This window comes from Scyliorhinus torazame, chromosome 1 (genome assembly GCF_047496885.1).
Source record: "Scyliorhinus torazame isolate Kashiwa2021f chromosome 1, sScyTor2.1, whole genome shotgun sequence".
In the NCBI taxonomy this organism is placed as follows: domain Eukaryota; kingdom Metazoa; phylum Chordata; class Chondrichthyes; order Carcharhiniformes; family Scyliorhinidae; genus Scyliorhinus; species Scyliorhinus torazame.
In genome coordinates, this window is record NC_092707.1 from 222,221,181 (window position 1) to 222,230,490 (window position 9,310).

At 45.1% G+C, this 9,310-nt stretch overlaps 1 protein-coding gene across 1 annotated transcript in view; it reads right to left on the reverse strand.

The window, feature by feature from the left end:
• The window catches only part of wtap (WT1 associated protein), an 88,318-nt gene extending 87,373 nt beyond the window's left edge, over window positions 1-945 (reverse strand). The window contains exon 1 of the mRNA XM_072502609.1: window positions 774-945. The gene's annotated coding sequence lies outside the window, so the exon portion shown is untranslated. The remainder of the gene's footprint in view (window positions 1-773) is intronic.
• Window positions 946-9,310: the final 8,365 nt, after the last annotated feature.

Here is a 9,310-nt window from a genome sequence, read left to right on the forward strand (position 1 = left end):
TCTTATTGAAATGTGTAATATTCTGACAAGACTGGACAGACGGGATGGAGGAATGTTGTTTCCTCTGACTGTTGGGAGCGGGGTCTAAAACATTGGGTTAACAGTCTCAGGAAAAGGGGTAGACCATTTAGGACTGAAATGAGAAGAAACATCTTCACTCAGGGTGGTGAACCTCTGGAATTCTCTACCACAGAAGGCTGTGGCGTTCAAGCCACTGAATAAATTTGAAGAGGAAGTATATAGATTTCTAGACCATAAAGGAGTCAGGATTGATGGAGAGAGTGTGGGATATTGGCATTCAGATAGATCAGACATGAAAATATTGAATAGCGGAGCAGACTTGAAGTGCCAAATGGAGCAGCAGTGGTAGTGGTTAGCACTGCTGCCTCACAGTGCCAACGACCTGGGTTCAATTTTGACCTAGTGTGACTGCCTGTGTGGAGTTTGTATGTTCTCCCCGGGTCTGGGTGGGTTCCCTCCAGGTTCTCCGTTTTCCTCCCACAGTCCAAAGGTGTGCAAAGATTTGGATTGGCCATGATAAATTGCCCCTTACTGTCCAAAGGTTGGGTGGGGTACCAGCGATGAGGCAGGGGAATGAGCCGAGATAGGGTGCTCTTTCAGAGGGTCAGTGCAGACTTGATCGGCCAAATGGCTTCCTTCTGAACTTTGGGATTCTATGAACTGACCACCACCCAATTATCAATTGCAGCTATTTTGATTAAACAGATTGTTTTCTTGTTGAAGTCAGTTATGAACAAACTAAAGAAACTTACAGCTGAGCTCTGAACACTTGGTCTCTAACGCATGCACATAGACTTCTTGCTGTTTCCATCTAGAGGAAGGAAGGGAGGCATACGTTAAGACACAACCATTTCCTATGCAAACACAAAAAATTAAAACTACAGCAGTTTCATTCGCACATCAGAAGCAATGTTATTCACGCCAAGCTTTTTCCAACATCCAATTAAATATTGTGGATCTGTATTCATCTACCCAATTTGATTCTGTAAATATTTTGTAACAAAAATTTACCAGTTACAGGGAGAGGGTGGAGGCATGAGCCTAGGTAGGGGGCTCTTTCAAAGGGTCAGTGCTACATCGATGGGCTGAATATCCTCCTTCTGCACTGTAGTGATTTGATGATTCTGGGAAAGTAGGAAAGCTTTACTGCAGAAGCACAGTGCTTCACGAGACCACACTTGGGAGTAGCATGTATGTTTTGGTCAGATTTGAAATAAAATAATAATTGTGTCATCAATTCATGCGGCTCTTTCCTGGGAAGAGGGGCTTATTTTATGAAAAAAGGTTGCACATAACCAGATCAGTCATTATCTTAATGGATAACGGAGCAGATTCAAAAGTCAAAATGGCCTACATCGACTCCTAAGCGCCATGCACACATGGAGAGAGATTCGGGCGTGTGCACAGCACGAGAGATTCGGGCGCGCGCACAGCGCGAGAGCACAAGAGATTCGGGCGCGCGCACGAGTTTCGGGCACGTGCACACAACGCGAATCTCTCGCGCTGTGCGCGCGCCCACACATCGTGAATCTCTCGTGCTGTGCGCGCGTCCACACATCGCGAATCTCTCGCGCTGTGCGCGCGCCCACACATCGCGAATCTCCCGCGCTGTGCGCGCGCCCACACATCGCAAGGCGTGCACACAGCGCGAGAGATTCGGGCGCGCTTTGCACAGCGCAAGAGATTTGCGCTGTGCGCGCGCGCCTCACAGCACAAGGCGAGAGAGAACGGGACGGTCTGAATTGCTCTGGATTTGATGGCCTGAACAGCCATCATTTATGCTGGTTCATAAATTACAGCATGACAAGGGTTTCAGGAGCTTGTGAAGAATTAAGAGATGGCATTTTAAAAATTAATTTCACGTATCTGAGCATCGCTGGCTGGGCAGCACTGACAGCCCATTTCGAATTACCCCACAGAAGGCAGAAGTGAGGCACCTTTTTGACTGAAGGCTGCAGTCAATATGGTGTTGGTACACCTGGAATGCTATTGGCAAGGGCGTTCCAGGATTCTGACAATCAAGGTGATTGGCGATGTAACTCCAAGTCAGGAAGGTGTTGTGACTTGGATGAGGAACTTGCAGATTGTAGTATTCCTATCAATTTACTGACTTTGTTCTTCTAGATGATAAGAAGGTGCTGTCGAAAGATGCCTGATGAGTTGTTCCAGTGCATCTTGCAGATGGTACAGAGTACTGCCACTATGGTGGAGGGTATTAATGTTGAAGGAAGTGGATTGTTCTAGAGTTGTTGCTGGAGCTGCACTCATGCAGGCAAGTGGACAGTATTCTATCACACTCCTAATTTGCGCTTATAAATGGTGTGAACAGGTTTTGGGTAATCCGGAGGAAATTACTTCCCACAGATTCCCAGCCTCTAATCTGCTCTTGTAAGCATAGTATTTATATGGCTGGCCCAGTTCAGTTTCTGGTCAATGATAACTCTCAGGATAGTGAGAGTGTGGGGGTGGGTTGGTGGAAAGAGTTGTTTGAACTCTCTCCTTGGAAATGGACATTGCCTGCCACTGGTGTGTCACAAATATTACTTGCCACTTATCAGCCCATGTCTGAATGTTGCCCATTGTCATGGGCCAGGGTTTAGAGAGCCCAAAGTGTATCATGGAGTTCACCTGACCCACAACTTTGAATAGATTGTGGTTATGAGGAGCACACGGGCGTACTCTGCAGGTGTGATACACCAGAAATCTAGAGTACTTTTAAATTAAAACAATGTTTATTTATGAAACCAGTTAACACTTTATAAACCCACAGTAAACATCTTAACAACCATCATCACCAATAAATCCCCCAAAGAATATAGTACTCCCCAAGTAATTCTTAATCTTTCCTTGCAACATCCGTAAGACAAAAAGAACCCTCTTTACAGAAACACATCAGGCTTAAATTCACTACTGAGAGCAGTTATCACTCTGAATTCACCAAATGATCTAGAGATGGTCTGTGGATGGCAGAGATCAAAATTACACCTTCTTTGGCTGGCTGCAGCTCCAACACTAAAACTAAACTAAAAAAACAGACACACCCAAGCTTTTCCTCAAAGCGAAACTAAAAAGCAGAGCCAGAGCTCAGCTCCACCCACACTCACATCACTGCAGCCACTTGAGCAGACAAACATTTCTTAAAGTGACATTCCCATGACACCATGTCTTGCTGAATATGAACACAAGCTGCTTCAGTATCTGAGTTGTCACAAATGCAACTGAACATCGCATATCCCCAGTTGGCATTACGACGTTAGGAATGTCATTGATGAAGCAGCTGAAGATAGTGGGGCCAAGGACACTAACCCGCGGAACTCCTGTAGTGATGTCTTGGACAACAACCATTTTCCTTTGTGCTAGGTATGTCCCAAAGCAGCTCTTTTATCCAAGTTGGACCAAAGCTGTAATATGTTCAGGAGCGGAGGGGCAGGTTGTTAAGCAAGTGTTTGATAGCACTTTCAATGACCACTTCCATCACCATGCTGACAATTGAGGATGCAGACCGATGCAGAGAGTATGCTGAAGAATGGCATAATTGAAGTGGGTTGCAGCCAATGGAGCTCACCCATAGTGATGGTACCTAAACCAGACGGTACCCAACGGTTGTGTGTGGACTAGCGAAAGGGGAATGCAGTTACAAGAACGGACTCTTATCCTATCCCACATTTGAAGGATTGCATTGAGAAAGTGGGACAATCTGCTTTTATTTCCAACTTCCAGACATGGAAAGAACATTTAAAACATCGTATGGAGTTCTTCGATCGACTTCAGGAGGCGGGTTTGGTGATTAACCTAGCCGAAAGTGAATTTGGAGAAGCCCGAATCACTTTCCTTGCGGAGTTTCCGATACCCTCAAGACGAAGGGAAATAATGCGATCACCTAGCATGAATGAATTTGATCGAAAGATTTGTAGCGTGATTACTCCACTGATGGACTTGCTAACGAAACGTCAAAAATTTCAATGGACAGGGGACTTTCACCAGGCATTTGACTGCCTGAAAGCTGTGATCACCAATGCTCCTGCATTGGAGAATTGCAAGGGACTCTGTGGTCAGATTGAACTAAATTATCTGATTCTAACGAGAAATGCCAAGGAGTAGAGGAATGGATGGATCGTGCAGAGACTTTGTTCAAAGAGACTGTCAATTGAGAAGGATTTCGGTTGGAGGAAGAATAACAAAGAAAAATGGACTATATTATTATGCCTGTTTGAGTGTGTTGTTTTCTTTAAATGAAAATGTATATTTACTGTGTGCATTTCTTAGTGGATGGTGCAAAAGTGAAAAATGAAACCATCTTGAAGTTGATGGTTTATTTTTCTTTCTTTGGGGGGGGGGGGGGGAAGGTGAGAGTACCTTTAAGAAAACAGTGATGTCAGAGAGTGGGTGGAGCACAGGTCAGGTCAGCCATTTTGCAGTTTAGTTTGGCAGTTTGAAAAGAGCTTGTGAGTGTCTGTGTTTTGCAGTGAGCTGGATTTGCTGTGATGTCTGCCATGTAAGACGATCTCTGGATCATTTGGGTGATTTAAACTCATAATTGTAAAGCCTTTAACCTGATGTGATTCTGTTTAAAGGTATTAAGTCTCTTGGAAGTTTGAAGGAACATTTTGAGGAATTATTTACTGTTGCAATATTTTCGGAGTTATCTTTGAAGTAAGGGGTGTTAAGAGATCCAATGGTTATTTAAGATGTTAAGTTGAGCTCATGGAATAAACATTGTTTTGTGTTTAAAAACCCACGTGTCCATAATTGTAATCCCACCCCTAGGGAACAGGCCGTGTGCTAGGAAAAGCAACAAATACATTAAAGGGAGAGGTTGGTTGAACTCCAGGATACATTTTGGGATTCTGAAAACGCCTCGTCTATAACAAGGGCCATAAAGAATTGGATTTAATCTAATATCAAGCATCTTCCAAAGGCTTAATTTAAAGGAATAATTCATGGCAGGAGAGGCCAAAGCCTTGGTTTGCTCCTCTTGCTCCATCTGGGAAGCTGGGAACATATCTGGTGCCCAGGACCAGCATGTGTACAGGAAGTGTATCCAGCTACAGCTCCTGGAATTGGGATTTCGGAGCTGGTGCGTTGGCTGGAGACACTGTGGAGCAGCCTCAAGAGGAGTGTGTCGGGGGCCGATAGCATGTATAGAGAAGTGGTCACACCGCAGGCTCAGACTCCGCAGGCAAGAGGGAATGGGTGACCACCAGACAGGGCAAGAGGTAGTAAAGGATTCTCCTGTGTCCATTACCCTGCAAAACAGACATATCGCTTTGGGTACTTGAGGGGAATAACTTCTCAGGGGAAAGCAGCGACAGCCAAATTTGTTGCACTGCGGTTGGTTCTGCTGCAGAGCGGGGGAGTAAAAAGTGTGGGAATGCAATAGTTACAAGGGATTCAATTGTAAGGGGATTAGATAGGCGCTTCTGTGGTCGCAAATGAGACTCCAGAATGGCAGATTGCCTCCTTGGTGCTGGGGTCAAGGATGTCTCGGAGTGGTTGCAGGGCATTCTGGAGGGGGAGGGTAAACAGCCAGTGGTCTTGGTGCATGTCAGTACCAATGACATAGTTTAAAAACAAAAAGGGATATGGTTCTAAAAGCAGAATATAGGAAGTTCGGAAGGAAGTTGAGAAGTTGGATATCAAAAGGCAGTGATCTCAGGATTACTACCAGTGCCACGTGCTATTCGGAGTATGAGCAGCAGGGTATATCGGATGAATACATGGCTGAAGAGATGGCATGAGGGGGAGGGCTTCAGATTCCTGGGGCATAGCAAACGGTTCTAAGAGAGGTGGGACCAGTACAAACTGGACAGGTTATACCTTAGCAGGACCGGGACTGATGTCCTAGGTGGAGTATTTGCTAGAGTGGTTGGAGAGGGTTGAAACTAAAATGGGAGGAGGATGGGAATCTAGGCTAGGAATCAGAGGAAGAGAAAACAAGGACAGAAACAAAAGACAGAAAGAGGAATAAGAAGTGATAGGCAGAGAAACAAAGGCCCAGATTCAAACAGGGCCACAGTGAAAAATATTGGGGGCGAGACAAGTAATGTTAAAAAGGCAAGCTTAAAGGCTTTGTAGCTTAACACATGGAGAATTTGAAATAAAGCAGATGAACTAATTGTGCAAATACAAGTGGTATGATATAATTGGGATTGCAGACATGGCTGCAGGGTGACCAGGGATGGGAACCAGAGATGTCCAGGGTAATTCAGTATTTAGGAAGGACAGACAAACACAAAGGTGGTGGAGTTACAGTGCTGGTTAAAGAGGAAATTAAGACAATTGTGAGGAAGGATATTAGCTCTGACAATCTGGAATCTGCACGAGTAAAGGTGAGAAACACAAAGAGGCCATTGTTGTGGCCATTTCGGAGACATGGATAGAGCAGGGACAGGAATGGTTGTTGCAGGTGCCAGGGTTTAGATATTTCAGTAAGCTCAGGGAAGGTGGTAAAAGAGGGGGAGGGGTGGCATCGTTAGTCAAGGACAGTATTACGGTGGCAGAAAGGACGTTTGATGAGGACTCGTCTACTGAGGTAGTATGGGCTGAGGTTAGAAACAGGAAAGGAGAGGTCACCCTGTTTGGGGTTTTCTATAGGCCTCCGAAAAGTTCCAGATATGTAAAGGAAAGGATTGCAAACATGATTCTCGATAGGAGCAAAAGCAACAGGGTAGTTGTTATGGGGGACTTTAGCTTTCCAAATATTGACTGGAAACGCTATAGTTAGAGTAATTTAGATGGGTCCCTTTTTGTCCAATGTGTGCAGGAGGGTTTCCTGACACAGTATGTAGATAGGCCAACGAGAAGCGAGGCCATATTGGATTTGGTATTGGGTAATGAACCAGGACAGGTGTTAGATTTGGAGATAGGTAAGCACTTTGGTGATAGTGACCACAATTCGATTATGTTTACTTTAGTGATGGAAAGGGATAGGTATATACCGCAGGGCAAGAGTTATATCTGGGGGAAAGGCAATTATGATGCGATGAGGCAAGACGTAGGATGCATCGGATGGAGAGGAAAACTGCAGGGGATGGGCACAATGGAAATGTGGAGCTTGTTCAAGAAACAGCTGCTGCGTGTCCTTGATAAGTATGTACCTGTCAGGCAGGGAGGAAGTGGTCGAGCAAGGGAACCGTGGTTTACGAAAGCAGTCAAAACACTTGTCAAGAGGAAGAAGGAGGCTTATGTAAAGATGAGGCATGAAGATTCAGTTACGGCGCTCAAGAGTTACAAGTTAGCTAGGGAGGACGTAAAGAGAGAGCTAAGAAGAGCCAGGAGGGGACATGAGAAGTCTTTGGCAGGTAGCATCAAGGATAACCCTAAAGCTTTCTATAGATATGTCAGGAATAAACAAATGACTAGGGTAAGAGTAGGGCCAGTCAAGGACAGTAGTGGGAAGTTGTGCGTGGAGTCGGAGATAGGAGAGGTGCTAAATGAATATTTTTCGTCAGTATTCACACAGGAAAAAGACAATGTTGTCGAGGAGAATACTGAGATTCAGGCTACTAGACTAGAAGACTAGAAGGATGAGGTGTTAGCAATTCTGGAAAGTGTGAAAATAGATAAGTCCCCTGGGCCGGATGGGATTTATCCTAGAATTCTCTGGGAAGTTAGGGAGGAGATTGCTGCGCCTTTGGCTTTGATCTTTAAGTTATCATTGTCTACAGGAATAGTGCCAGAAGACTGGAGGATAGCAAATGTTGTTCCCTTGTTCAAGAAGGGGAGTAGAGACAACCCCGGTAACTATAGACCAGTGAGCAATACTTTGTTGTGGGCAAAATCTTGGATAGGATGTATAATCATCTGGAATGGAATAATTTGATTAGAGATAGTTAACACGGTTTTGTGAAGGGTAGGTCATGCCTCACAAACCTTATAGAGTTCTTTGAGAAGATGACCAAACAGGTGGATGAGGGTAAAGCAGTTGATGTGGTGTATATGGATTTTAATAAAGCGTTTGATAAGGTTCCCCACGGTAGGCTACTGTAGAAAATACGGAGGCATGGGATTCAGGGAGATTTAGCAGTTTGGATCAGAAATTGGCTAGCTGGAAGAAGACAAAGGGTGGTGGTTGATGGCAAGTGTTCAGACTGGAGTCCAGTTACTAGTGGTGTACCACAAGGATCTGATTTGGGGCCACTGCTGTTTGTCATTTTTATAAATGATCTGGAGGAGGGCGGAGAAGAATGGGTGAGTAAATTTGCAGATGACACTAAAGTCAGTGGAGTTGTGGACAGTGCGGAAGGATGTTACAAGTTACAGAGGGAACATAGATAAGCTGCAGCGCTGGGCTGAGGGGTGTCAAATGGAGTTTAATGCAGAAAAGTGTGAGGTGATTCATTTTGGAAGGAATAACAGGAAGACAGAGTACTGTGCTAATGGTAAGATTCTTGGCAGTGTGGATGAGCAGAGAGATCTCGGTGTCCATGTACATAGTTCCCTGAAAGTTGCCACCCAGGTTGAGAGGGTTGTTGAGAAGGCGTACGGCGTGTTAGCTTTTTATTGGTAGAGGGATTGAGTTTCGGAGCCATGAGGTCATGTTGCAGCTGTACAAAACTCTGGTGCAGCCGCATTTGGAGTATTGTATGCAATTCTGGTTGCCGCATTCTTGGAAGGATGTGGTAGCATTGGAAAGCAAGCAGAGGAGATTTTACCAGATTGTTGCCTGGTATGGAGGGAAGATCTTATGAGGAAAGGCTGAGGGACTTGAGACTGTTTTCGTTAGAGAGAAGAAGGTTAAGAGGTGACTTAATTGAGGCATACAAGATGATCAGAGGATTGGATAGGGTGGACAGTGAGAGCCTTTTTCCTCGGATGGTGATGTCTAGCACGAGGGGACATAGCTTTAAATTGAGGGGAGATAGATATAAGACAGATGTAAGAGGTAGGTTCTTTAATCAGAGAGTAGTAAGGGCGTGGAATGCCCTGCCTGCAACAGTAATGGACTCGCCCAACACTAAGGGCATTCAAATGGTCATTGGATAGACATATGGGCGATAAGGGAATAGTGTGGATGGTCATGGGGCTGGTTTAGCACACTGGGCTAAATCGCTGGCTTTAAAAGCAGACCAAGGCAGGCCAGCAGCACGGTTCAATTCCCGTACCAGCCGCCCCGAACAGGTGCCGGAATGTGGCGACTCGGGGCTTTTCACAGTAACTTCATTTGAAGCCTACTTGTGACAATAAGCGATTTTCATTTCATTTCATTTCTTTAGAGTGGTTTCCACAGGTCGGTGCAACATCGAGGGCCGAAGGGCCTGTACTGCGCTGTAATGTTCTATGAGGAATT